Source organism: Bicyclus anynana, chromosome 5 (genome assembly GCF_947172395.1).
Source record: "Bicyclus anynana chromosome 5, ilBicAnyn1.1, whole genome shotgun sequence".
Taxonomy (NCBI): Eukaryota; Metazoa; Arthropoda; class Insecta; order Lepidoptera; family Nymphalidae; genus Bicyclus; species Bicyclus anynana.
This window is the reverse complement of record NC_069087.1, coordinates 724,183-728,946: the sequence shown is the minus strand read 5'-3', so window position 1 is coordinate 728,946 and position 4,764 is coordinate 724,183.

The window sequence follows — 4,764 nt, the reverse complement described above, 5'->3', positions numbered from 1 at the left end:
CGCGTGGGCGAGGATCGATGCGCCGCGCGCCTGCGCCGCCGAGCCGGCCCGAGCGCGCCCGAGCGGTGCATCCGCCCTGACCCACTTCCCGCGCACACTGACCTCCTTCGCGCACTCCCGATCCGCTAGGGGCACCGCGCCGCAACCCGCCTCGGGACTGACTGACTGCTGAAATATATAACTCAATTATAACTAGAGAATTCAATTGTAAGTCACTTAATTGGTTACCTTTACCTACCCTATCCTACTAATATTGTAAACGCGAAAGTTTGTATGGATGTTTGTTTGGATGTTTGTTACTCTTTAAGCCCGCTATTACTGAACCGATTTGGCTACTTTTCCATGGTTCCCGAGGGATTTGTGAATAACTAAATTTCACGTGGACGAAGTCGCGGGCGTCCACTAGTATGGTAAAACATAGGTGATGGAACAAGTAAATGGTATAGTTTGCTGTGCTTGTTCCCTTTGCTTCAAGTAAAAAAAATTAGAATAACAAAACAACACTTCGACCACTTCTCCTTCAAAGACCTCGTATGCCGCATAACAACATGAAGTTAGGAACTTTGTGTTGCATAGCGGCTATCTATCTGAGGCATAGGAGGCCCATTTATATAATAATACTTTAAGTTTTATTATTTTGAGCTTTCTTAAATTAAAGTAAAAAAATTGAGTTTGTTTGTATGGTTACTTCGCTTTCACGCTTACTGGGTACTATTAGATGTACTACTCGAATTTTCATGATCATTGACATCAGGTGCAGAAAAGGCGACAACACCGCGAAAATAGTAGATACAAAAACGAAGTTGCGGAAAAAGAGTCTTTTACCAATGCAACCTTACGTTTCATCTCTATTTACCTGTTGATAAACAATTTTCTTGTTTTATAACTATGTTTTGTACATCTCGCAAATATGAGATTCGCGTTCACCTCTATCTTACTAATTTTTTATTATCGTGTTAGACAGAGAGAGATAGAGATGAATCGATACTCGCACTAGCGAGTTAAAAAACATCATTAAAAGTAGTGTTGCAGGATACATCCCACAAAACCCGGCATTATGCTGCACCTACTACGAACCGAATTGTGAATCGCTTCGATGCGACATTTACGCCCTTCCGCGTTTCTAAACTACCCTCGCTGTAACAACGTTCACGCAACTTTAAGCTCTATTATGCTTGACTTAACATCGTTAATTGTGTACACAATATTGTTATATAGTGGCTAAAGCCTTTCGCCTACCGTGCATCTATTGCACTAAGGTAAGATAAGTTGGTATTTATGTATACGGCGGGGAAACAAACAATGAATAACGAACTGTGAAATAAAGGCAAACTTGATGGTTTACTTGATTAAAGTTTTTTAGAGGTGTACATTTTTCGATTTTTGGGATATTTAGTTATACCTTTAAACGTTTTACACAAAATAACGAACTAAATCATTCGTAATCAAGTGATACCAATTATAATTTTGACTCATGTTTCTTTTATTTTATTCTTTACAAGTTAGCCCTTGATTACAATCTCGCCTGATGATTAGTGATGATGCAACCTAAGATGGAAGCGGGCTAATTTGTTAGGAGGAGGATGAAAATCCACACCCCTTTCAATTTCTACACGACATCGTACCAGAACGCTAAATCGCTTGGCGGTACGTCTTTCTCGGTAACTAGCCACGGTCGAAGCTTCCCACCAGCCAGACCTCCTTTACCTTATGGAAACCTCAATCGGCCCAGCCGTGGATCGAAACCAGGACCTCCGTCTTGTAAATCCACCGCGCATACCACTGCGCCATGGAGGCCGTCAAATATCTACTTATTAAAATATACAAAATATAATGATATTGTTGTAAGTATATTAGGTACGAATCATTCTTAGAACATTAATAAGTCTTCAAATATAGGTAGATATATACCTACCTCCCTGTTGGTTCAGTGGTTAGCCATGTAGATTCGAATCTCGAGGTCGTGGGTTCGAGTCCTGGGTCGTGCTAAGGTATACTGAGGCTTTTCTTTCTTTCTAGAAATAACTGTCAGTGCAAATTTTCAGCCCGCAGTTGCAGTTGGTGAATTTGGTGGTGTTACTCCCCTGTGCCTTGAAGAGCACGTTAAGCCGTCGGTCATTATCATTTACATCTGACAGTGATCGTTAAGCTGAAACATTATCGCTCTAAATCTCTAAGCCCACCAACCCGCATTGAAGCAGCGTGGTGGGTCTCGACTCCATGTCATCTCTTCTGTAATCAGGGAGGCCTGGCTCTGTAGTGAGCCGTTAAAAATAGGCTAATGATGATGATGGTGATAGCGCTCCAAGCTTCAAGTCCACTCTGAACATGAGACGTTTCATCATTATCAACCCATATTCGGCTCACTGCTGAGCTCGAGTCTTCTCTCAGAATGAGAGGGCTTAGGCCAATAGTCCACGCTGGCCTAATGTGGATTGGCAGACTTCACACACGCAGAGAATTAAGAAAATTCTCTGGTATGCAGGTTTCCTCACCGTTTGAGACACGTGATATTTAATTTTCTTAAAATGCACATAACTGAATAGTTGGAGGTGCATGCCCCGGATTTGAACCCACACCTTCCGGAATCAAAGGCAGAGGTCATATCCACTGGGCTACCACGGCTCGTCTAAGAAATACTATACTAATAAAATAAGTCCCAACAGTGCTAAAAAATTTCTTTATTTAAACTATTTAACCGCGGTTAGTTGGACAGAACGGCTGGCTCATTTTTGCGCAATGGATTAGCATAGCATAGCTGTCCAACATGGAAATGCAGTCAATATTAATGATTTTAAATAAATGCAGTCAATATTCTTCCCACTATTTTACGTGGGCATGAGTAGTATGGTTATTGGCGTATGTTAGCTTTGGTTAACTTTCTTATAAAAAAAAATCAAAGCATAATGCATATAAACATAGTCTTTATGCATATAAATGCAGGAGATACCTACTATAGTATAATCATTAATCGTGCGAATTTTCTGACAGATGCTAATGTCACTTTGTAAAATAATGATACCATATTTATTGTCATAGTGATGTCCTGTTCTGTATAGGTAAAAAATAGTGCCTCAGATCATTCACTCTCAAAGAGGAATTTTGAACAGAAATTTCTATCATAACGCTTAGTGACAGACGGTTGAAAGAAAAATTGTGTAAATTATGTAATTGACCAAATTTTTACTTATTTGCCCTGATCTCTGAGGGTACCACTACTTCCGATTTGAAAATTTAGAGTACCTAATGAAATTTATAATGAAATTCTAAGAATAAAATATTTATTGTACAAAAAAAAGTGTTACAGTTGTTATTTAGTTACAAAATCCTCCTCCATCCTCATAAACTTGGCGTTTTTGGGAGGATGGCGGGTTCACTAGTATGCTAATTATTATCTAGTACCGGACCCTGTCAAGCTTTGCTTTGACTCATTCCCTACCCCTATCCTATTCTAATACCACCCTACGCCTCCCCTACCCACTACCCTACTATTACCCTATTACCCTAACTACCCTGCCACTACCCTACCCCTACCCTACATCTACCCTACCATACCCTACTCAAGCCTACCCCTACCCTAACTAAGTACCCTTTTCTATGTCCTTCTCCAGGTTCTAAGGTACCTCTCCACCAATTGTCAGCCAAATCGGTCTAGCCGTTCTTGTGTTGTAAGTATTTTAACAAACCCGACTTAATATAGATACTAATATTATATAGGGGAAAGATTTGATTGTTTGTTTGTTTGCATTGAATAAACAATGACTATTAAAATGTTCGACTCTGTGATGGTTGATAAACTACAATTTAAAACAAATATCTAGAGCCTAAGCCAACGCAAAAATTAAGTTTAGAATCGTCTGATGATGAAAATAAAGATGAAAAAAAAGTAGAGACAGAAGAAAATAACAATAAATTTATGACTCTAATATCGGAACTCCGAAGATCAACGAGATTGTATACGGTTCGAGATTGTATACTGAGCAGGGACTAATGTGTTGGTATCGGAACTCCTTCAATATTTATTTACATTATATCTTCAATTTTAAAATATCTAGTTTAAACTTATGTCATAATATGACATAAGTTTAAACTAGATATTTTAAAATGACATTGTGATTTAACAATTTTAAAATTAATCCTAATTTCATGTAATACAAAAAAATAATATTGTGTAGGTATATTAAATTTGATATGAGTCAACTACCCTATTTATGCAACAATTATTAATTGATATAGTAAATAAAAAGTAAATTTTATAAAGATAGTAAAAAATCTTTGCTACTGAGTATTTTTTTTTCATTCGTTCTTTAATAATTGCGGAATACAATAATACTGAAGTAGGTAACTTACTTACGCGGTCGAAGTCACAGGCGTTGCTAGTCATTAATAACATAACATGAAAAATCTGATCTATTAATTAAAAGCATTCATTTAATTTTATTTGTCTGAGTTACTAGTCAAATTAAATAAGGTCTTAGAATAATTTTATTTTCATCACTGTGACTCAAAATAGGTTTTACGTTTATTATTAAGCCATAGACTGAGAAATGTCTTAATAAATAAAAGATGTAACTGTTATTTATTAAAATTATTTACTAATTTGGTACAGAACATATTGAGTGAATCATGATCGTTTACTTTGTCACATCACTATTTTTGATTCAATAAAAAATGGTATCACAGGAAACTTCAAAAGAGATCGCTGAATTCATTAATCGACTATAAAGGAGGAGATAATACCAAAGTGGCTAATAAAATTCACAA